Here is a 25,394-nt window from a genome sequence, read left to right as displayed (position 1 = left end):
TTTTTCTGAGCTTTCTTTTTTTTTTGTAAAGTAGAGATGTGTGTTAAGATGAAACCAATTTTGATTTCAGTGTATACTTTTGGTGCCAAGTATAAATCAAAAATCTAAATTAGAAAATGCAGCTATTGCTAAGTGAGTACAGCAGGAAAAATAAGAAAAATAGCATGAGAGAGAATTAGATACATTTATGATCACAGTCTGTTTTGGTAATACTGCTAATTGACTCTCATATATAGATGTATGTACTGATCGTTGATGTAGTGGTGTATATATCTACACACACTGATAGTTACTGATATGTAGGGTTATTATCAAAACAGTAGTTAGATGTGTTTGAGCTTTGAGTCTGACTGGATTATTGACATCATATTCTGAGTTACCTGAAAGTATAAACCCTTGTGAATTGGGCTAAGAAGTGTAGTTCTGTTAAATAAGAAAAACTATGCAAAAGACACAATTTTTTAAATACCAGGGAGAGGATATGACTAGAACTGGACATTGATCTGTGATATTTTGCTGATGGTGCTTCCCAAACCTGTGAGCAACTTGTTGCTTATAAGCTCCCGTGGCATCGTATCCACACAGCCCACAGATCAAGCTGAGCATCCTGAAGCTTGTTATTTTCAGACTGTGGAAAAAGAAATGTTAGAAACTGTTGTAGTAGGTCTTCTTACAGACAAAGTCTAATTTACAAATAGATTCCCTGACCTTGCAAAGATCAGAAGTACATGCTTTAAATGTGTAAATGTTTGCCTCCTGAAATTCAAATTTAGTAAAGACATTGGACACCTTATTTAGACTTAAGATCATAGTGATCTTGTTCCCTCCTCTATTTCTTATATTGTTGTTTCATTTGCACTGCAGAGGTAGTCTCTTGATCAAAATTTGACATTAAATCTTCCTTCCTCTCCTTTCCTGTTTTTTCTCCCTCAAATCACTCTCTTGAGTAAAAAAACAAGTAGGAAAAGGGAAACAAGGTAGTAGCAAGTATTTCAAGGTTACCTTGGCATCCTAAATCACTGAACAGTTGAAGTTGGCACTAGAGTTTTGTTTGAACTCTGGCAGTTTATTTCAAGGCATTATTATTTTTCTAAGAAAAAGAAGAAGGGAAAGGGAAAGAAAAGATCTCTGGGCTATAACAACACTCTCTACTTAATTCTGTATTTCACTTGCTCTCCCTGACCCTGGTATAGAAATATTCCTCTGAAGTTTCTAGTCACGCTGTCTTCATTTTCACTTTAAAGTCATCCTTTATCACCATAACAATAACAGCATCCATGAAGTACATTAGTAAACTGAGAAAAAAATTAATTGCTGCATCCCTTGAGATGGGCAATAAAAACGCTGTTGCATTTTATTTTTCCCCCAGGAATTCAGACTTTGAATGTCATACAGCTGAAAAGGTTGTCTCTGCTAACTATAAATTTTTGGGGGGGCTGAAGAGAATGGCCTGAAGTCCACATGATGAGGACTTTGCCTTGTGTTTTTGTAAGTGCAGCCTCATTTGAGAAAGAGTTTATAAAACAGGTTGCTGGACAGTTATAGAGGAGAGTAAGAAAAGGCAATATGATATCTGAAAAGAGGAAGTTGTTCATGTACAGCCCACATGAACAGTTTGCAGCAAAGCTTTTGTAAGCTCCTCCTTAAGTGGAACCTGCTAGTACAACCTTTTCATAAATATCATTGTACATGGATGCAAGATTGAATCTCAGTCACACAACAGGAACAAATGACAAAGGGAATTTGTACTTTCTTCTGAGAGTTTGAAACATCTATTATGGCATGACAAAGGTAAATGTGTTGATGAGGAGGATAAAATCACTATACTTGATGATAAATTTTAGTTGCTGGAAGTGACTGACCTTTGAAGCATTAAAAACTGTTTATTAAATAAAGCAAAAGGATATAATCAATTTCCCTTCATTCTATTGTGGAAATTAACACAAAATCTGTTGCAGTTTAGGTAAGCTCAGTGACATTTGTACCATGTAGAGTCTTTTATTCAAGATAATTTTCCATGTATGTTATGTGGCCACTGCTTCAGTGAAAAGAATAGATCTGAAAAGCAAAATGCAATGATGTATAGATTTCATATTTGTGCAAAAATGAGTGATCTGCTTCCTTACTCTGAAGAGGTAATTTTACCCACATCTTTACCACTGTGCAAGTGTTTGACCCTGTACTTCTCAATTGCATTATTAATCATATAATAATAAAACCTTCACTCAAACAAGTCCACCACTTTTTTGGGGGAAGTTATTTTGGCAGATTAATTTTTGCCCATCTGTGTTTCTGTGTGTGGGCTGTAAATATTGTCAATATCTTAAGGCTTTGCAACAACAACAACAACAACAACAAATTTAAACTGCTCTTTAATTTTGTTTCATTTAAGATTGCTTTATGGCCCATTAAATCAGATTGCTGGTTGCTGCTGAGGAATGGTGCTACAGCCTGCATTTACATGGCTCAACTGTAGCTTGTTTATAGGTGCTGGATTTTGTGATACTGCCCTGTTCCATGCATTAATCCAGGCTAGGATTTCAAGCACACGAAGGAGGCTAATTCCTATTCACCTATCTCTATAATTGATTATCTAAGGATTTCAGTAATAAGAGAACTACACAGTGAGATTTCAAATTTTGGGACTGCCCTCCACGAGCTGTTTCTGGTTTTGTTTGTGTGGGTTGATTTGTTGTTGTGACTCTGTTTGTTTAGGTTTTGTTAGTTTGGTTTGGTTTTTTGTGTTTTGATTTTTCTTTCCCCTGCTATTTTCAAGTTAATTAAGTGAGGCTTTTATGCATGAGTAAAAAACTAAAGAAAAAAAAATGAGTATCTGAACCTGGATCATGGTCAAAGCGTTTTTGGTGGAGGCATTTTTGTCAGTCTGCACTCTTTGCTCTATTGTTTTTCTTTTGGGGGAATTTCTTTATGCATAATATTCACTAAGAGTGGGCTTTTCAGACATTGCAATCGGGTCTTTCTTAGATAATGATGCAAAGTAGGCACACAGTGTGTGGTGGTTGGGAGTGGGGCTGGCCCAGCCTCATCCCCAGTGGGTGCAGCTGTGAGCAGCAGGTGAGCAGCACTGACAGCAATGAGCCATGGAGTGCCCAGGGGCACTGAGCAACCACCAAAGGGAGCAGAGGGCACACAGGGGCAGGGCATCAACAGGAGGGGATAAAAGGCTGGGCCACAGAACAAGAAGGGTGGATGCTTGCAGCCTTCTGGAGTGACCTGATGTTACTCTGTGTGGGTTGAAGCTTTCTGAAGTGTTGTGATGATACTCTGTGTATGGTGGCCCTCTCAACTCTGGCCTGTGTATGCTGTGGTGTATGCTGTGACACTGTGATCCTGTGCAAAGGTGACTCAAATTCAAGAATTCCCAGCAATCTGTTTATACTAACAGTGTAAACCAGCCTGAGGTCATGATGGACAGGTAAGTGTTGGTGAAAAACTGTCGTGTGTCTGAATTCTTTGTAAAGCAGGCAAGCATGTTGTCCTTTTACATGGGATGTGTGTGATGCTATTAAGTTGGACATGACTGAATTTACTTTTACTGTGCCTTAGATGTAGGAATAATGCTGCTGTTAAGAGTTAGAAAATATTATGTAGGTTTAAAGTCACCAGAAAATACTGCATGTTAGAGTAAAATTACTTTCATTGTGGAACTTCCAGTGAAACTTGTCTGAAGGGAAATGATGAAGGAGGTTCTTTGCTGAAACGCTTGTATCATCTCACTGCTGCCTGCATCCCTGTGAGTCCCATAACACATTTTATATATTTAGTACCCATGTGTTCCTTGCCTGGTTTGTTTTGTGATCATTCATGCTCGGGTACATCAGTTTTACTGCATTACCTCAGTCAATGAGATGTGAACTGGCAAAACCTGCTATAAAAGGAGATGGACATTTTAGGATAAAATGATTTGCTATATATGTCTAGAGATTTGAGGAAAAAATTGTTTTCTTTTTTCTCCAGGAAATTCTGAGGGTTTTGTGTTGAAAACACAAATTTGGAGGTGCCTTTATTACTGAAATATGTCTGAAGTATAGGAGCAAAAAAACTCAGATGATATCTGTTTATGTAATTAAATGTAGTTTCTAATTGATGTTGTGTCTGAATGCAAATGAGAAAAGGATGTAGAGAGAGTTGTTGCATATTCTGTGCAGAAACTTGGAAAAAGAGGTCAAATGGAACTTTCTCGTTGTTCATACCTTGCTTTCCTGCTAATTTTTACTCTTTGTTTACTCTAAACTCTGTGTCCTGTTCTGGAAATTTCAGTCTCTCCCCGGGAGGAAATATGAGTCCTGAGAGGGATTTAGATTGGGTGCCCATGTTGGATTTTATTTCAGAAACTGTATGTATTTAAACTTTGAAATTATTGGAGAACAAGTAAATCCAAAAATTCTGTTGAGTTTGTAACACTCTACTGAGTCTGTGTAATTCTACACCACAATTTTCTTCCTTTTAGGGATACATAATGGGAAAAAAATATCCCCTGTATTTTGTTGAAAACAAGTTTGATAGCAAAGAGAAGGAAGAGTTTCATTATTTGCATTAGTTCTGTTTCATTATTGATAGTCAAGAAGAAAGTGCTGCTTTAGAAACACCAAGAGGGGTGAAAGGTGCTTGCAGATATTTCCTTGGCTTGGAAAGAGAGTAAACCTCTATCCACATTTCTTCCTCTCCCTTCTCATACTGAGGATGACAGTCTCATCATAATGTGCTTGGGAAATTCTGTCATAATCAGAGAAGCTCATCTCCTGGCTTGAACCTTTCATGAATATTTATTTACTTTCCAGTGGAAATTTCTGTTTCTCGTCAAAAAGAGTTAAAGATAGTAAGGATCCTTTTCTGACACCTCGATACCTTTGTTCCCTTACATTGGAAAATGTATTTTGTTAGCATACTAATGTTATCCTGAGCTGACCTTGTAAAACCAGGATCTTGAAATTTGTCAGTCTAAGGCTGACCTTCATGCAGGGCTGAGAAAAAAAGAAATTAGCCCCTAGCCAATGCTGGCTTATTGTAGTAAAATTAGTTTTTAAGGTCAATCTTTTTCCCAGAGCTGTCTTTTTTCTCGTGAAAGATTGGGAACTGGTTTCTGTATTGGTCATGTTGATTTAGTACTTCACTTGAGTTAAAAAAAAAAACTCAAAAACTTTCACTTGCATCTTACTTTTTGTTTTGAATAGAAACTATTCTGCAACAGGTTACTCAATGTTTGCTCATTGGACTGCAGTTCCCTTGAGGTGCCTGGCACTCAGGTGAGATCCTAACTAAGTGTAAAATTCAGTAGAATCCAAGATTTTATCTGATTTTAGGAATAGTTTCAGAAAAAAAAAGGTATACACATTTATGGAACATTGCAACATTCTAAAGCTAATTATTTTTCTAATTCAGAACAAAATCTGAAATTCTGTAATTTGTTTGGTAGAACAAAAAACAAGAGTAAGAAATGAAAACTATTAAAAACATTTCATTTTTAATAGCATCAAATGTTATGTTGAAACCTTTTTCTAGATAAAACTTGGGTTTGATTTGTTAAAGTGAGTGACTTTTATGCGGAAAAAAATTAAAGATTTATTGGTTTTCTTTAACACATTTATGTTTAAAACATGTTAGCAGATTTTGAATATTTCCATAATGTTCCATTTTTATAAGCTGAGATCCTCCTTTTCTGGTTATTGCATAGGAACAATAATGTAGAAAGAAGTGTGTATTGGCTCGTGAATTTATTTTGGAAATCACTAGACACAGCTACATCGTAATTCTGTCTTCCTAATGTTTTCTTCACATTTCTTGCACTGTCATTCTATCAATATTCATTTCTCATAGATAGCTGTTTGTCCATTCTGTTTGATTCTTGCTGATCGTGTAGTGCCTGCACCTCTATTACGTGATTAATAATTTTCAGCCTATTAGTTTTCATTTTCAGAGTATAATCATAACTTAAAATAGGAACACTGCTCATTATCTTATCTTGCTCACACTTTTAAACAAAATATATTGAAGTTATATTCAAATAATTTCATTATCACTAAGTAAATTTACAGTTTGTTTTAAAGCCTTATTACTAAGCCCTACTCATGTTTTCTTTTCTTACCAAATTTATATCACAGTTTTGTGTAGCTCTCATAGAGGTGGTTCACATGGTAAATGTAACCTCACTCAACAGAAGTGCTGTGGAGTGCCCAGGAAGGAATGTTATCAAAAGCAAATTCCATCATCATCAGTAGAGGTCAATTGAGCTTTGTGAAGTCAGCCTACCAACATTTTACTTGCCAGAGTTCTGGAACTCAAGAAAGACTTGTAAATTAATATTTATTAATGTCAGGCTTTCATATTTTATTCATGTTTTAGTCTGCAAATGTAGGAATATAATTGAAATTCTGCAAGGAAATTTGAATCAGCCAACAACATAGCAAAAGCTGTCATCAAGTTTGCCAAATAAAACTTTTGATGTTAGTACAATTTCCATATAACCTTTTCAGAATTATCAGTACTGTTATATTATTAATTTATATAAAATCTATTTCTATGGCAACTGAAAAGAAAAAATAATAACCAAGCTTGCTTGGAAGTGAAGTTTTTAAAAAAAGAAATTATTTTCTTTTTTAAAAATATCCGGAAAGAATCAGAGATGACTTTCTTTCTTGTGTAGTCAGTTCTGTTACCTCCCAAGTTTGCTGGTCACTTGGAAAAGGATTCAAATGAGCTGACACTGTGGAAAAAATTCTGGCTACTGTAAATTACTGCTTTAATATACCTTGTTCTTCAGAAAGAATATATATAAAATATTGGTCATAAAGATAATAAATTTGCTCAATGGCAAGTTAAAAACAACCCAAACACAACCTCCCTCTCCAATAATCATAAGGTTTGCCTATTCCAATATGAATTTATAGTGTGCTGTTACACATTAAATAGAATTTTATTAATATAAATAGCTAATAATAGGTCAAGTGCTACTCTACATGGCTTTCAGCTGGAAGAAACATAGGCTAAAAATAGGATGAAAAATAAAAATTATAATGAATCTATGTTAAAAGAGAATTGCATTTTGCTTTAAGGCATTAATTTGCCCTTTCCCAGTGAACTGCAGACTGTCTGTCTGCCTGTACACAGGCATGTGTCCTTTGGAGTAGATAACATGGATCCTGATGCTCCAAGGTCTGCACTGCACTTCAATTAGGTTGTTTCAAAGTTCCAAGAGACCTTAAATTTCACCATCTATAAAAATAATTGTGGCTGAAAGTATTTACATTGAGATGAGGCAGTTTGAGACGAGCAGTTCGTTATTGTCTTTTATTTATGGAGGCTCTAATTCTGGCTGCTGAGTGAACACAAGCACGATGTGCAGACTGTTGGTGCCCAACATGAAATGCAAGACTATGCTCAGAGGAAAATGAAAATGAAGGGAGTTTGTATCAGCAGTCCAGAAGGTCAGAGTCCCTTTAATCCTTGCAGCATCTCTCTTAAACTGGCAACTTGTGCTTCTTAGCAATTAGTGTGGCTGGTGCTTGCTGTGTGTACTAAAGCACAGCAGTGTGCTTGATGGTAATTCTGCCACTTGTGGTTTGAGCTCAAAGGAATAAACATCCTTAAAAAAAAGGGGCTGCTATTTTCTCTGAATCTGTCAAAATTTGGGTTTTGTAGAATTAAGTTTATTTAAAGAATGAAAATTCGTTGGCTTCTGAAATAAGGAGATATCCACCTAATTTAATATTCTATGAGAATGCAATGGATCTGTTGGGAAGCCTTTGGCAATTCAGATCTAGGGCTTCCAGTCCCAAGTGGGCACGTAGCGTATCTTTTCCACAGTATGCTCTCGTGATTTCTTAAAAGTGATTTACCTGGCAAGATCAGCTCTCAGCAGCTATTTTCCTTTGAACGTTTTCCAGAAATCCAGGCTGCCTCTGTCATCTTCATTTGCCTTTTTAGAACAATAGACTCTTTCAAGTAGCTTCAATGCCGTGATTTTGACAATAACTTATTCCTTTCAGTGTATCACCTGTGTCCAAATATCCATGGGTCAAATATTATGTTTTTCATTTGCTACCCCTTTTCCCAGTAAGCCTGCCAGGCTTTCTGGCTGATCCATTCTCTGTACCATCTGAGATCCTTCTCAAAATTTGGCATTACATTTGCTGTGACTGAGAAGCAGTTTTAATGAAAAGGTTATTGTCAGTTCAGAGATTTCATCTTTGAGTTCCTTTAGGTGTCTTAGATGAATATCATATGGTTCAAACAACTTAATAACTGTGTTTTCCGTTGGAAAGCTTGTCACAGAAGAAATGTTGGATTAAAATGTGTTTTTCATTATCATGGGTCCAGATACTGCATTACTGAAGAAAATGGGAATTTTGCCAGTAAATCTGAGAGGACAATCTAGAAGTGTTTAAAGAGGAAAATGTTACTCAATAAATTTAAAGAAATTTGAAGTAAAATGCCAGTATTGAGGTCTGCGACAAGGAGGAATAGATCCAAATTGCATAAAGCAAACTGTGGTACAACAGGAATTTTTTTGATTTTGAAGGGGCATTTTGTTCTCTCCTTGAAGGTATTTAAGAGCAGAGTAGGCTGGGGATATAACAGGCACACCTGATCTTTCTTGAGGAAGAGGAGTAGTCTCTGTCATGGCTACTGAGAGGGCTGTGAATGGATGTACAAGCTTAAAAAGTGATTGTGGAACTGCATAAAGATGTGGAATGGGCACACAAAGGGGTGCAGTGGCTGGAGACCAGTAGCACCACAGAGCAGGAATGAACTCCTGGCTGTTGCCAGTACCTGGCTGCTGTGTCAGGACAATAATAACAAAATCTATCTATTATAAAAGCAATAAAATTGGATGGAATGATATGCAAAGTACTGATTTAACTTCAACTTGCTTTCTCAGCCTCCAGACAACATGAAATATAAACAGTATAGCTGTGGTTCTTGCCCTCCATGCTTTCCCCCCAGAATAAAATTGTGATCCATCAAACCAGTTGTAAAGCTTGAATGTAGATTATTTTTTGAGGTGGTCATTATTTTCTTTAATTCTGTTGCACAGAACTAGGCAATAAACCTGGTCACCAATTTTTTTAATTATACATTTTCATGTATTTCTGACATCAATATGCAAAATTTCCCTAAGAATTGTTTTCCTTTCTGAAGAAGCTGCTGTTTCAACACCTTTTATTCATGTGTCCATTTCTTCTTTGTCAATAGTTTTTAAATTCTGACTCAAAGTGGACTCATGTTTATGATTAAGGTCTGATTATGAGATAGGTGGAATAATCTGTGGGTGAATTAGTCTGTCTTTGTCCTGTCATTCCTTCCTGCTGGAGGAATGCTTGGGTCACCCACACAAACTAGGGATTCTAAATGCATAATTTTTCTTTTGCATCCAACAGTTCAAATCCGGTAGTAGTCAGATTCTCACAGCAGTATTTTGAGCACATTAGTGGGTAACTAATACTCTGTGTATATTTTTATGTATTATATGTTGGTGTTGATAATTGTCTTACTCTGAAATGGAGTAATTTCTTCTGGGAACCTTACAGGAAGCTTATAAATAATATGATTTCAAACACTGAGAAAGATATGTTCTTTTTTTTTCTTTTTAAACCCAAGGAAAGAACAAAGCCCTCAGCCAGCTTAAGCCCTAGTTCCCTTTTTAGCATGGTGAACACTGTCACAAGACATAGAGATGTATTTTTAATGCCTAGATGGGACCATAGTCTCTCTCTAGAAACCTTCAACAAAGCACTTTGTTGTTGTCCTTTTTGGCTCCATTAAAATCCACATGTTCCTCTTTTGCAAGCAGATCAGTCCAGACAATGGCACTGTCCTGAATTCAGGCTGCCTCCCAGCTTACAGGGGCATCTTCCCATGGCTGTTACAATAGGGATAATTGGAGCCTCTTTGCTTATCTGTAATTGCAAGAGAGAATTTGCTTGGACCAGTGCAGAGTTAGAGGAGTATGTGATACTGTTGCTGCTACCAGAGGCAGCCTAGTGAGAAGTACTCACAAACATGAAAAAGGATGGTGCACTAAAAGAACATTACTGGGTGCCAAAATTATTTCCAAGTTAGCAAAAGCGTGTAATGGTGATGGGGTGTTTATGTGCACAAGATAGGGAAACTTCACCCTCTGTGAAGTTTCTCTATATAGGGCATATATGTACTCTCTCTATAAAGAGCCATTGCTAGGTAAAAGGAGGCAGAGTTTAACAGTAATGTCAAATTTAGTGTATTTCTATAGAAATACTATTTCAGTTGTATTGCATGACATTCTCCAGCTAATTGCTATCCTCTGTACCCCCTAAATTATTCCATGGTGTGAAGTAAAAAATCCTAGAGACAACCAGCTGTGACTTCTAGAACTATATTTGAGAGGTGAAACTTTCTCATATAGTAAGGTATTTCTACATAAATGCACTATTTCAATAAGGATTTTACTGGAGGAATTTCTTAAATTCAGGAAGGAGGGAATGATAACCAAGGCAGATGAATTCTGTGTGCAAGGGATCTGTGGTAGGATCTGGTTCTAACTCATTTAGAATAGAGACTTCAATGTCAGTCTGTGACTCCTTTTCCTCAGGGCACTGGAGTTAAGGTGAGCTTTGAAGAGGTGGTTGATGGTCCATGACTGAGGATAGATCTGAACTTCCTTTCTTTCCTGCTTCTGTGAACCTAATCTGTTATGTGAGCTCTGGTGCTCAGCTGATTCCGTGGGGAGTCTGCTGGTTTTCCTAAGCTGTAAGAAAAAGACATGAAAAAAAAATTACTTGAAAGGGATCACTGAGAAGCCAGATGAGTCCAGAAATGCTGGACAGAAAAGGAGGCAATACAGGCCTGGAAGGATTGGGGCAGTGGATTTGCATCAGCAAATCGTTGGACCAAATGTGAGATATCATAAAAAATCTGCTGATCTCCTCTCAGCATGACCCTATTTCATATAAATAAACAATTGCTACTCTAAAAAAGTTTTGGCAAGAGAAGCTGATTGATAGACTTAATTTTTATTATATTTTTAATTTATCTTGGCTCTGTTCTAATAAAAGAACTGTCTGTGTTTCACCTTATCCTCCCAGTAGCAGAGCCAATTCAGGGCAGGAAAATACTGTTTTCTGAGCTACTTGAATGATTTTGGCCTATCAATAGTTTCTAAAAACCTGTGGAATGCCGTAAGACTGCTACATAAAATGGCATCAATTTCTCTCATTCCTCTCAAAATCACAACATTTTACCTTTCTGAAGTTTCAAATTATTCTGTCTTAATGCCACACCATGTTTTTTGGTTATATTCCTTCTTTTCAACATATCACTTCTAAATACATTCTTGCATCTGTGTTTTTGCTCCTTTTGTTCCACAGTACCTTGAGAATAATTTATGGTCTCATCTAGAACATCACTTGGTTATATGAGACTGCTTGCTGACTTAGTTTTTTCTAATTCTTAGCTGTTGAATAAGAAAATGGATTTTTCCTTTCATTTATACCCTACTTTTCAATGTTGTCCAAGGGTGGCCACAGATGCAGAACCACACCACTGAAGTTTTAGAACAACAGAGGATGTTAAACTAAATTATTTGAGGAGGGATTAGCTGTTGAAATAAGAATGCTCTCCTGAGTCTAACTGGAGATCCTTTCAGTCTGTTTAGATCCTTTCATCTATTTAGATGGTGATTGTTGCAGTTGAGATGGACCAGACACCTTTTCTTTGTGCAGTAAAAGCCAATCTTTATTGTTCACAGCCCATAGAAATATGGTTTTCTAAAAACATTGTGTTCAATTTTAATTGGTTAGTAACTTGTTACCCAGTTCATTGGTTAGTAGTTGCTAGTGTATGTGCTCACCAAAATCTTTCTCCCCTAAAGATGTTTCCATTCTTTTCTCATGGGTGCAGGATGATTCTCACTGGTACAGATTCCTTTTCTCATGGGTGCAGGCTGATTCTTACACATGGCCTTTTGCCTCTCTTAAGCAGAGTAACAGGCCTGAACCTTGATTTTACAAGGCCTTTTTTTTATAAGGTTTTACCTACATGCAACAGGTGATGGTGTGGATGACTGTGTCCCCCCACCCATTACTGTAGATAGTTTATCAAGAAATTGCAGCCTTGATGAAATGCTGAGGTTAGACAGCATGGAATGCAAAGGGAGCCTGGAGGGACGGGCTCTTTCAGCCCTGTCCCCCCAACAGCAGTTTGTACTGATCCCTGCTCCACTGTCTGAGCTAGAGACAGAAATATGGATATTTTACTGATTTTTTTGTTTTAATAGTTATGAGTCCTATTGTGCTATGAAAAGCATGACTGCTTCATTCTCTAGAACACATACAGATATAGGCAAGTGTGATCTAAAGTGTTTCAGCTTAGAACCTGCAATTTCAGACAGGGTTCTTTTGCTGGGCAATCTCTGTTCCATTTGCTGATTTCATGATGCTTTGACATACAGATCACAGTGGTATGAGAAATCTGAGAAACATGAGGCAGTTAGAGGATGGGACCCCAAGAAATGTGTTGGAACAATTGCTGAATGATTTGGGCCACTTCCTTTCAAATATTAATCTCTACATTTGAAAAAACACACGAGAAAACAAAGGCCATTTTAGCGTTGTGTGTGTGGTCAGGTTATCTTAAAACATAAGAGAAAACATGGAAGAGAAATAGGGAAATAGTGCAGCCTTTGGATTGATAGGAAATCAATAGTCAGCTGATGAAGAGAGAACCACTTTTCAGCGGCCACAGAACCAACACAGTTAAAAACATATTATGGCTGTTGTAAACTAGTTAACACAGGTTCTAAAAGAGCTACTCTTCTTAAAACCTAATGTTACTGTATGTAATGGCTTTTTAAAAATGCGGTCTGTCTTCTGGTCAGGTAATTAAAATAAATAATAAACCAGTAGTTAATTGTCCACAGTGGCCACTAATGGAGGGATTTCCACTTGAATTATTAATAGCATGCTTTTTGCTCATCATCCTGACTATATTTTCCTTCTTGCTTTTCCTTCATCTCACTTGCCACCTTTGTTTTTCTGCATTTTTAATAGAAAGCACAAGTTTTCTTAGTCTCTTTTTGTCATTATCTCCATATAATGGTGCTTTCTTGTCCATCTCTGCCAGCAGAACAATTTCTATTGCTGACTATTCTTTGTATTTGCTGATAGTTGTTGCAACTTTTTCTGGCAGGTAATTACTGCAGATGTCATGCATAGCCCTTCCTTTTTGCGGCATTATGTGTTTCAAAGAGTTCTGCGTTATAAAATACTTTATTTGTGGACTTCACTGGGTCCTATGACAGACTTCAGGACTGTAATTCACAGATTGTGTACTGGAAATTTCCTATGGGCTTCTCTTGGCCTTCCTGTGAAGCCAGAGCATTGAGACAAACGAATAAAAAGATAACAGAATGGAAAGGTTCTTTTTACTAATTTAATCCAGAAGAGTTCAGTGCTGGGTTTTTAAGTGCAGATTACTGTACATTACTGTGGAAGTGATTGCAGTTGGCAGGGTGAAGGAGGACCAAAACTCCCCCCACTTTTTATATTTCCATAAATAGAAAAACAGATAATTGATTCTTTATTTTATGTTTGTGACTTTTCCCTGCTTCTGATGTCTGTGTAGGAAACCATGTGCATGCTGACTGTAGGAGACAAAGCTTGTGCCTCCTCTGTGGTGGAACCAAGTGGGCATTGGAGTTTGTTTCTTGAGGTTTCTTTGTAATAGGGTGCTCATGGTTCAGATCCTTGGAAGCTTTTAGAGATTGGAGGAGTACAGAGAACACTTATGCTTTTTTGAGGCCATGGTGTGAGGCAGGTGACTGTTTTTGCAACACAGGTTATCCAGTGGCTTTTCTGGTGGTCTGGAACACCAAGCCTATAAGGGAGGTCGAAATGGCAACCATTTCTGCAGGCTGTGTCATTTTGTGAGGATTGCTTGTTAGAGGAGTGCCAGATTAAGCTGAATTTATATCTGCATGCGTGGTTTGACCTTCTGAGCTGTGCCAATATTGTCGTGAATATTGCAGCTGGACTGGAAAACAGATATGGGGAAAACTTGGGGTTGACAAGCTAGAGAAAAATGTTATCCCAGATCTCCTCTCTATCTGTATTCACTGCAGAACCACACACATTTTTGTTTGAGTAAGAAGTAGGGAAGAATATAATTTGTGGGGTGGGGATTGAATGATGTTTACAGGTGCTGCAGCGGAAACAAAAGCTGGTAAAATTGCGATTTTTAGACATGACTAAAGGGTGATGCAGTGTATATTCTGATATTGCACCTGCTTCTTTGGGCTCCTTTGGTGGAGTGGTGGTCCACTGTCTACAACCAGAAGTCAAGCTTTTTCACAGCTGTTGTGAAAAAGCCACAGATAAAATTGCTTTCTTTGACATGTTGAATAGTCTCTCACTGTGTTCTTGGTGCTACAGGTTGCTCATACTACAGTACCTTTGTGCCAGCCCCCTTCATTTACACTGGAGTAAAAAACCCCAAATATTTATCAGTTCACTGTGTTACTGCTAAAAATACTTGAGAGCAGGCAGAGAGAGAAAGAAAGCTTTCACCTACAGGATTTTAGACTCTTAAATACAAGGTCTTGTGTCATCCTTTTATTTAATGAAACCCTCAAATTTTCACAAATTACTCTTGTAATTAGAGTTTGCTTCTCTGATCTGAAACATGATCTTCTCTAAGGAGATGTAGCTGTGTTATCAATTGACAGGTTCAAACATGAAAAATAAGATAATGACGTTGCAAAAGGTAAATGAAGCATACATAATGCACCCAAAATTATATATCATTTTGTTAAATTAATACACCATGTCTTAAAGGTAGGAGAAATACTGTGAAATGTCTGGATGAAATGGAAAAAGAAAATGTTTCATTTTAATGCCATTCTAATGGAAACCACTTAGAGCAAATAACTGTAATTTGCATTCTGATCCCTGTTCTGTGAAGTGGCTTATCAAAAAGAAATTCTCCATTGCTTCTCTCTAAAAATTCTAATTTTGAATTAAAAAATACTTTCCAGGTGGATCATTAGAACAAATTCCATCCTTTAAAAGCCTGTCTCCCTTATCAGAGTGCAACTTGCAAAAAAAGCATTTTAAACAATTTAATTCTGTACATGACAGGACAATTTTTGTGCTCAGGGGTGATTATTTAAACTTCTAAGAGTCCTCTCCAATTTTTCCATTTTTGCACTCAGACGCTAAATTACTTAAGAAGAAACCTTGTTATGTTCAGAGAAGATTTTTGCAAGAGAGATTTTCTTTTAAAAATCTGTCCAAAAGAGTATATTCTTCCAAAAAACCAAAACAAAGGGTGTGCAGAAACATATTAGTGGAGACAATACTACAATTTATAAGAATTTAACAATTAATTCTTCTTCATTTATGACCACTTTAGAACTTTATGCAGTTTTGGTTTGTTTAAAAGAGACTTTAAGTCCTGGAGTTCTCACTCATTCTGGGCCTGAAAAAAGGCTCTGTACTGGTTGTCTCTCCTTCCCTTGCTTTCCTTTTTCTTCCTAAGACTAATAATTTTGGAGAAGAGACTCAATTTCTCAATGGTCATGTTGTGGTTTGAAACTGGCCAAATGCCAGGCGGTCACTAAAGTCATTTGCTTACTCTTTCTTGTTATAGTTGGGCAGAAGAGAGGGAAAAAATAATGAAGGGCTCATGACTTGAGATAGGGATTGGGAGAAAACATTCTAAGGGCAAAACAGGTTCAAAATTTAAGGTTGTGAAGTAAATTTATTATTAACAGAGTCAGAGGAGGATAATGAGAAGTAAATTAAGACTTTAAAACGCCTTTTTTTTCCCCAGCCCCTCCTTCCCTCTCACTGCCAGCTCAGGCAGACACTTCATGGGGGTCAGTTCTTCATTTGAGATCTTCTGTTCTCTCAGGGAGAGGAGTCTTTTCTCTCCTGTGCCATGGGGTCCCTCCCAAACACTTGTCCCAAAACTGTTGTGGTATGGGCAACTTGTCCATGGGGTGCAGCCTTTTTAAAGGTAGGCTGCTCTAGTTTGGAATCAAGGGCTTTTTCTCTCTATTCAGGTCTCCCACCAGATCACAGCATTCCCTGCCATCCGCCCACTCCCATGTGAGCACTTTTCCCATGGGCTGCAAGTGGATCTCTGCATCCCCTGTGGATGCATGACAAGGGCACAGTTTGTTTCACCATAGTCCTGTCCACAGCCTGCAGAGGAATCTTGGCTCTGATGCTTGAAGCCCCTTCTCCCCTCTTTCTTTTCCACCAACGTTGGTGCCTCCATGTTGTTTTCCCTCACAGGTCCTCACTTCCTCCTCTTCTCTGACTAGAAGAAGAAAAACTGCTGCTTGTAGGTACCGTTGCCAACAAGTTCCACTGATTGAAAGATTTTTGTGAGATCCCGCAGTGCTGAGAGGTTGATCTTGCCTAGACTCCATGCCAGGGAGTCGCTCGCCGTGTTTTCACTGGTGCTGTTTCGTGCCTCTGTTCACGCGGGGCACCAGGAGAAGCAGCTGCCAGCCCTGCCCTCTGCCTGCAGCACGGCTGGCTGGGGTGGCCAGCAGGGCCCGTGTGGCTGCCCCGAGATGGCGTTGGTCATGGTGCATTGCCACACGCCACGACAGGGTTGGCCCCAGCAGCGGCGCTTCACCAGCCCTGGATGAAGAAACTGTGCATGTACTGTTTTGATTTTCTTCTTAAATATGTCATCACAGAGGCTTTACCGACCTCTCTGTTTGGGCCAGCAGCATGTCCATCTCCAGAGCCATCAGAGATTGGCTCTCCGTTGGACATAGTGGAAGCTTCTAGCAGCTTCTCACAGGAGCTACCCCTGTAGCCCCCACACTACTGAAAACCAGGCTGTGCCAAACCAACACAGGTCAACAATCTGGTGATGATTTAGGTCTGACTTGGAGAAGGGAAATAATTAGCAAATTATGTTAACCTTAGGGAAACTGTAGATGAATGCTCAAAACTTATCAGGGGAACTGTGCATCTGAGTTTAATGAAGCAGCATAATTCATTCTGGATTTGCTATGACATGGAACATTATAAGATTTATGTGCCATACTACATGGAAAACCACAAGTATTTATTGCAGGTGCCTTTATTTTTGAGCAGCTGAAAACCTGCTGTGCTTATCTGAGTGTAGGGACTTATTCCCATCTCTTACCCTGAGAGACATCATGGATTAAACAAGTTTGTTTTTTTTTTAATGTTTGTAACTAATGAAATGCTGGATAATCAGTAAAAATGAAAGTGAGAAAATCAACCTAAATTAATTTCCCTAAGTATTGGTAGGCAGCAGTGGAATGTTGCAATCGATATTTGCTTTGATCTTACAGCATAGAATAATGTTTTTGATTTGTTTACTTTAATGTCTAACCTATTTGTGATGAAACAAATCTTACCTGCTCTTTCTAAACTAAAATATGGTTCAGTCAATGCATAAAACATTTTAAATGCTTGGCTTCTGTTGATAGCACTGTAATGAGGTTGGAAATGTAGCTATCTGTAGGCATCGTACAAAGGCTAAGTATAGCTGTCAGGGTACCAGCAATTGCCTTGGAAAACAGATTTCTGAAACATTTAGGGCTCTGCTGAGTGCTGAATCATTTCTGCTTTCCCTATGAAAGATTGCTGGAGACTGCACTAGTGCAGCCAAGTGGCCTGGTTTAAAACAGGAGGGACCTGTGCATCAGCAAAGGATGAACTCTTCTGTACCAGATTAATGGCTTGTGCACAGCATGCTCAGCTGGGAGAAGCTGTGTAATATGGACAAAGCAAATGCAGAAAACAAAACATCTTCTAAATTAAAACCTGTGTTCTAAATTGACAACCGTGCAGCAGTTCCAGACTTAGCGAGGAAAAGAACCAGAGGGTGAATGATACAGACACTCTTTGGTACAACAGTTTGAAGTAGTTTCATAGAGAAGCCAAATTTAGATGCGCTTCATGTAGTTTTCTCAGCTCAGGGTCACAAAATTTACCAAAGCTTTTGTCGTCAGCCAGGAAAAAACCAAACACATGGCCTGAAAGACAGCTCCCACAGCAATGATAGCTTCTTGCAGAAATGACTGACATTCCTTAAAACACAGTCAGGAATTTGTGTCACTAGGGCTAAAATGTGTGTGCCTTCCTGAATCAGCCTGCTGTCTTTAAATATGAGAGTATTTATGTAAAGGGATCTTTTGGAATTTGTTAAGTGACTTAAGAAGTGCTGAGTTTTGGTAAATGTTACTTTTACTTTTTCTGTAATGTATTAAAGACACTTCAGTTACCTATGTGGATTTTTTTATGGTAACCCCCACCAGTTTTTATCTCAATCAGTGAAGGTACAATTAATCAAAGGATTGACCTTGTATGATGTTAACTATCACAATAAATACCAATTAAATGTTTCTTGGACAATTTGAAATAAATTGGACTATTAGTTGAAAAGGGTAACATGTTGCTTGAAGAGCCAGTCTTTTCTCTTGAGAATGAAGTTAGTATATTGATATTAGTATATAGTATACTAACTTCAGTACACTGAAGTTAGCAAATAAACCCAGTTATTTAAAGGATTAGCTGAATTGCCTCTTTACAAACAGAATCAACTTTTTCTTCTGTTGATTATTACTCACCTATGGGAGACTTTTGGAGAAGTGATTTACTTCTGCCTTCTGAGGATGAGTATTAAAATTCTATTTTCTGTGTTTACTTTTATAGTTGAGTGTATAGAATTTGGAGAATTTAAACTTGTCTGAGCCCTCTCCTTGAAGTAGCAGCCCACTGCTGACATTTCAGTCATAGAAGATGCTTCTCTGAGCTGCTGCTTACAACCCAGACTGTGAATAGCATCCTTCTTTTCCCTTGGCCCTGGAAGCATCTTGCAATTGCAGCCTCTGCTTTCTGAAGTCTTAGATCATTATTCCCACTCAGATTTCAGACCTTTCTAATTGGCTGAATTCATTAGAATATCTTGTCAGGCTTGCTGGCCAAATGCAAGGATAGCATTTTCAGCAGTGGATTTCAGCTGGATTGTGTGAGGCATGTAAAAGAGGAGGATCATTTTTGATTTCCCCTTTCTGTCTAGTTTTGAAAGTGCTTCTTTATTATTTTTTTCTGTCAAAACCAGTATTTCACCTGCCTTTTTACTTTGGCCCAGAAGTCATTCAGCAGAAAGGACTAAGGTGACTGGATCCTGAGCAGTGTGTTTTGAATTGTTCCTGACTGGAGATGCCAGCTTTTAGTAAAACTCTGCCATACAGCCTATGTCAATACTGCTGCTTTCAAGAAGCCTCTTGCTGGAAGTTACACCGTGAAGCAGTATGAATTATTGACAGGCTAAAGCCTTGTCTGGCACATGCTACCTGCTCCAGGTCCCTGTATCTGCAGATGTAGTAGACTGGATCGATTCCTCTTTTTGCTCCCTCTGTCTTCCTTCATCTCCTAATGCAATTGATCACTGCCCAGGCACTGTCTTCACAGTGTGTCCCTCCAGCAGCCACCTTGTGCCCTGTTTGTCACCTTCAGCTGACACTATTGATTGCCATTTTTCTCAGTCTCTCTTTTGAAAGCCTGAACACTAAACAAACCCACAGCTTAAATCAGTCAAAAGGAAGAACCCCATTCTTTCATTCTCTACCCTCAAAAAGCACTTAAATGTGTGTGTGTGTGTGTGTTCTTCAGACAGATGTTATTTCTCCTTGGCTTACCTCATTTCCTGGGAAAAAAACCCCAGCAGAATCTCAAATATTAACACTGGCAGCTTAGAGTCTTGTGTTTCTTCTGTGAGCCTCGGGGCATGCCTTAGGGAGTTTGTGTTCCCTTCCAAGCAGCCTCAGTGTGGTGCTTATTCCCTAGAGCCAGAATCACTGTTTAGTGAACAACCTCGCTGCAGCTGGAAAGAGGGAAAATGTCTTGCATGGAGAGAGGCAGGCTGGGGAATTTTTGAGCTTGTTACTTTCTTGAATCTCACCCACTCTTCTGAAAGTAACAAAGATGATTAGAAAATCTGGAAGGAAAGGTCATGTCTTGGATTTTGTCATATCCAGTCATCAACGCCCTGTTCCCTTTTATGCTATCCAGAGGCTGACATCAAAATGGCAACTAATTAAAAGTAAAAATGTTAGCATCTTTTGGACTTGAATGATTGCTCAGAGATGAGGGAGGTAGCTGTCCTGAGTATTTTCATAGCTGGTTACTTTTAACTCTTAAGCCTGCTTGAAGTCAGTTTGTGTACTAAGTTATATCAGATTTACCCTGGAATAAAGTACATCCACTAAATAACTACTTGCAGTTTTGGCTAAGGTGCCTTTTTTCTCCCTTTCCAAAATCTAGAATTTTTTTCCCTTTCCACTAGAAATTATGTGAAATTCACCTTACAATAACAGTAAGAAAAAAGGAGAAAAACCCCAAACCACCAAACTGGATTATTCTGATTCTTAGCTGATTTGGATTCTGCAGAAATTAACAGGGGTTTGGTTTTTTCTTTATAAGCTGATCATTAATATCTTTGTAGTATTTTGATATGGAATACCTAATTGCTGTTATTCTTGCTCATAAGAGGAAAATACAATTAATATAAGAAGTCCCCTTTAGCACAGGTTGATCCAGAAGGTGGGATACGCTTTTCTTATTTTTGCTTCTTTAGGATGCCTTTCTTTCATTAGGATTTGGAATAGATCATCTGTTTCCCTTAAGAGATATCCCTGTCATATGAAGGGCGAGTGATTTTTTTTCTTCTTGCCAGTGTGTGTATGGCTCTGTTCCTACTGCCTGCACACACATCATCATTATCATCATCTCTCTTCTCTCCAGCTAACTTCTACCCATAGGAGCTCCAGTCCTTACAGGAGGCAGAGGTGAAGCAGTCCTGCACAACTTGCTAGCACAGGCTGTTTTCCAGTGTGCATTTTCATAGCATTTATCCAGGGTATCTTTGATTAAAATGATGAATTAAGTGTAGTGGGGAAATTTTCAAAGCTGAAGAAAATTCATGTTTGAATATTTAATGATATTTACCACAACTATGTTCTCCTTTATTCCTCATAACTTCTCATTACTCTTCTTTCCAGGTGCTTTAAACCTGAGTGAACAATCTACTTCCCCTCTCACTTCCCAGTTCTCCTTATAAGTGTGTTGCCATGCTGTACCTGTGTGTATATTGCTTCTTTTAATTATCCTTCATCATTAAGTCTGATTTGCATATCTATAAATTGTGCTGCTGTTCTCTGGCCTCTGTGATTTACCAGTGCCTTTGCACTAGTGAGATATGCAGAATATAAATAAGTTCAGAGTTCATTTGTTCACACTGGGAAAATGTAGAGAAAAATAGTACTTTTATGTTTCTTAGTGTGTGCTCTACTTTTACAGTATAAAATTGCCTCATGTTTTTGGTACTTTATTTTTCTGTTTATTTTGTATTTTTGTATGCGTCCTTGCCAGTATATTTCATCTTGTTGATCCAGACATATTTTGAATTTAGGTTCTGTTATTTCAGCACTGATCTTTCATCATTCTTGGACCTTAAACCTCCTGGGTGCATCATGGCCAGTCCAAGCACTCAAGCATCATGAAATAAACCAGAAGTATTATCCTTTAATCTGCTTTTGTATTGGGTTGTTATCTGAGCTACGGTTTCAGGTTTTTAGCCCACAACCATAACAATAAGAAACTTTGCATTAGTGTTTGATAAAAGCTGGCTTGGCCTAGAATCAAATTCCACAGGCAGTGGCTTTGTTATTGACCCCTGTGATGGACATAGGGATAGATGTAATGTAGCAGTGATACATTTCTAGGCACAAGGCTTTTAGAGCATATTCTCCTTGTAGTGCTTACCTGGAAATGGATTGAAATCCTGCCACTGGAAAGTACAGCACTATTTACCCTGCTTACAATTTCAATAACCAAAAGATTGCCTTGTGTAAACTCTAGCAATTATCCTGTATACATATATTTTTAAATAATCCTATTTAGTGTATGTTGACTCTGAGCAGCATGTAGTCAAGCCTGGATGGTTCAAATTATAAAGTGAAAACCGTATATCCCTACTCAGCTGTGACTGCTTAGAAACAACTTATCTGTACTGGAAAGAAAGGGAAGCAAATGAAAATGCTTTTATGGGAAAATAAACAGTGTTTAAGAAATATATTGGTCTTCATACTCTACTAGAAATTCTTTCTTTTAAGGATTTTGGTAAACACAATGACTTTTTAATGAAAAGGAAAGCAAAAAAGCTTTTTGGGTGTCTGATTAAACAAGAGTTTATTATTCCAAGGAAAAAACCTCAATTCTATTTGCCATATAGCTGATGGTTTTTAAATGCAGACCTGGAGTAACTGTGATTTACAAACAGGAACATGGGAGAGAAATCATTCTTAAAGGAGGGAGTGGATTGTTTAATTTCATTGCAATGAATTGTTTGATTCCATTGCAATTGTACAGACTGAGATTTCCTCATATATTGAGGGTTTGGGTTGTTTTCCTTTTTCTCTCATTGCTGGATCCTTCTTAATACCTCTCCTCACACATGCCTTGTTCAATTTCTTCCAGGCTGTATCTCTGTAGTGATGGCTGGGACATTCCACATCAGTGCTGAGGGGCAGCTGAGGGCTGGAATAGACTTGAGCTATTTTCTCTAACTGAGAGATTACAGAATTATATGTAAAATAAAATGGTTGTGCTATATATGGAGATATTGTCTGTGGCTGAAAAATCTCCTCCAGTGCACGACCCAGGGAAATTCGCTGTCTCCATGTTCACCCCAGAGGTGGGTACCAGCTGCACGTATCCCACTGGGTGATCACAAGGTCCAGTGCAAATCTGTATTTCTGTCATCAGGGAGCTTTGGGGTTTTACCCTCATTTTCTCAGGAAGGAAAGGCAGAAGCAAGAGCTCAAGCACATGATTAGACAGAGAATCTGCAAAGAGGAAAATCACGGGAAATCAGGATTCAGAAATTCGGCTGCTGAACAAAGTTTGGTTCTTTTCTTTTTCAGTCACTGGGCTGAAACACAGTGAACTGACAGATCATTTTTCAGCCCCTGCCTGAACATGCTGAACACCTGATTAGAAATTAGTGGCTATGAGAATATGGGGTGTAGTGATGTCTCTACAAGCAAGGAGCAGAACAGCAAGAACAGAGGAATAGATTTTCCAGCAGCGGAGGAGAAAGTAACTGGCGAACTTCTGCAGTTCTTCACAAAACCAGATCATTTTAATCTGCACTCTAATATACTTTAATTAATGAAGAAAGAGTATTATTTTAGCCCTTGCTTCTAATCTCAGTTCTTTGGTCACCAGCAATTCTCATTTTTAAAAGGAGGTGGGATTTATGAATTGGTAGTTCTTGTCTTTGATGGCTTTAGCTCATGTGTTTTGTTTTTCCATGATAGAGTAAATGTTGAATGATGGACCACTTTATGATCTTTAACAGAGCAACAAATAATTTCAAACTATTTTATCCTTTGTTTTGAACAAGTGCAGTAATTCATCACTTGAGGATTTAATTCAAGTACATGGACCTATGAGCATGTATGACTATTAAGATGTTTTATCCTTCTGTTGTTTCATCTTTGTTTTCTGGAATGAAAGTGGTCTGCACCCTCTTCATGCTGCCTGGTGCTGTGACTTCTCTGTCTTTTATAGGCTCTTGACCATTTATGTTTGATATATTGGAGTGCAGATAAACAAAGTATTCAAAGAGAAGTTTATGATACTGCTCCTTGAAACTCCTGGAGTACTGAACAGTACTTCTGTTTTCTTCTTGGCACTGATACTTGATGAATATATGGATGTTTCTGAAGTAATGTCTTGAGTCACTTTGAGATATGTCAATCAGACTAAACAAGAAATTTACCAAACATGAATTATATTATGCCTTTTTATTCAGTCTAGTTCAACATAATTTTCTCTAGAATATTTTACAGCTTATTTAGGCTAGTTTTGATAAATTCAAATATTTTTTTATTGGAATGTTTGGTTGACCTCTAATCCTTATTCCAGATTATAATTTAAAATATTTTTATCTCCAACAAAAAGAACTGTAAATAAGATTTTACACCCCAGTTACACATTTTACCCATATTAAAACTGGAATTTGTATTTGTATCTCTTTTTATAAGAATTTGTGATAAAATAATTATTTTTACTAGGGAGAGAGATGAATGGTTTTCCTTTGCTTTGCACATCTTTGAGATTTAAAATTTTATGCTGATCTGTATGAGGGTGAACCTGATTATGTTTCAAATTTTTGATAAATTCCTGCCCACTCCAAGATGGGGACAGGAGGTTGCTCATTCTGGGAGGTTGGTAACTTTGACCCTGCCAGAGTCCTCTCACAGCTGGCTGATATTGTGGCACAGAGTATTTCTCTCTCTAATCATCTCAATTCCTTTGCTATTAGGAACTGGAGTTCAAGTCTTGAGGTGAAACAGGGCTGAACGTGGCCCTGAGGTTACATCTTCTCCATTTGTGAAGGTTCCCTTTAAAATCCACCTACTTCCTGTTTTGCATTTAGCATTTCTCCTAATTTTACCAGAAATTCCATTCTGGATCCAAGGAACAATCTTTGGTAAAAATGTCATCAAAACTTGATTTATTAAGTGAATTAATCTATTAATTGTTTTTAAAATAAAAATAGCTGACCCTCACTATTGTCCTTGGAGATTAGTTTTGGCATGTGGTAAATGTCACTTGGTATTAAGCATACAGTGTAAATTCCCCCTGCCTAATTATCTCAAAAAAGTTGCAATTTCTGTCTTTTTCCTCTCTCTTCAGAATTCTGTGATTTGGTGGTTGTTCTTCCACACCACTGCCATAAGAAATATTTGGGTACAAGGAGTCTGTATGCACTGAAGTGCAGATCATCTCACCCTGGGGTTGAAGCTGCAGCCTTGCAATCTGCCTGGTGGGGAGGTGTGACTGCAGGTAATTACATGTACTCAGGTGCAAACCACAGAGCAAGTTATGGCTCAGTCAGGAGTGTTTTCCTGTTCCTTTTCATGGGGGAAGCAGAAAAAAGGAAGGAAGCTATTCCATATCAATGTCTCCTCTTGTCTCCTGGCTGTCTGTGCCAGAGTTTCAGGTACTTTTCCCCTCACTCTAATCTATTAACTCATGCTTGTTAATTCTAGTAAGGAAAAAGTCAAAAAGCAAAGTGTAGAGATCCTGTTTCTTGATCTACTCCATAAGAGCTGTGACATTCCTGTTCTGGTACATTTACTGCTAAGAAATGCTCATAAAAAAGGAAAAGCAAACCACCCCAGCCTTTCTCTGTTAACAAGAATGAGCAGAAGGGTAAAGTATCACATGGATAAGATGACTGAATTCACTCTAAGTGTTTGCCAATGTAAAATGTAGCTGAATTGCACAGTGTAGAACTTTGGAATGAACTTGGTGTAATGCAAAGAGTTCATAAGG

The sequence above is a fragment of the Molothrus aeneus genome, chromosome 9 (assembly GCF_037042795.1).
Source record: "Molothrus aeneus isolate 106 chromosome 9, BPBGC_Maene_1.0, whole genome shotgun sequence".
In the NCBI taxonomy this organism is placed as follows: Eukaryota; Metazoa; Chordata; class Aves; order Passeriformes; family Icteridae; genus Molothrus; species Molothrus aeneus.
Note: the sequence above shows the minus strand (reverse complement) of the source record.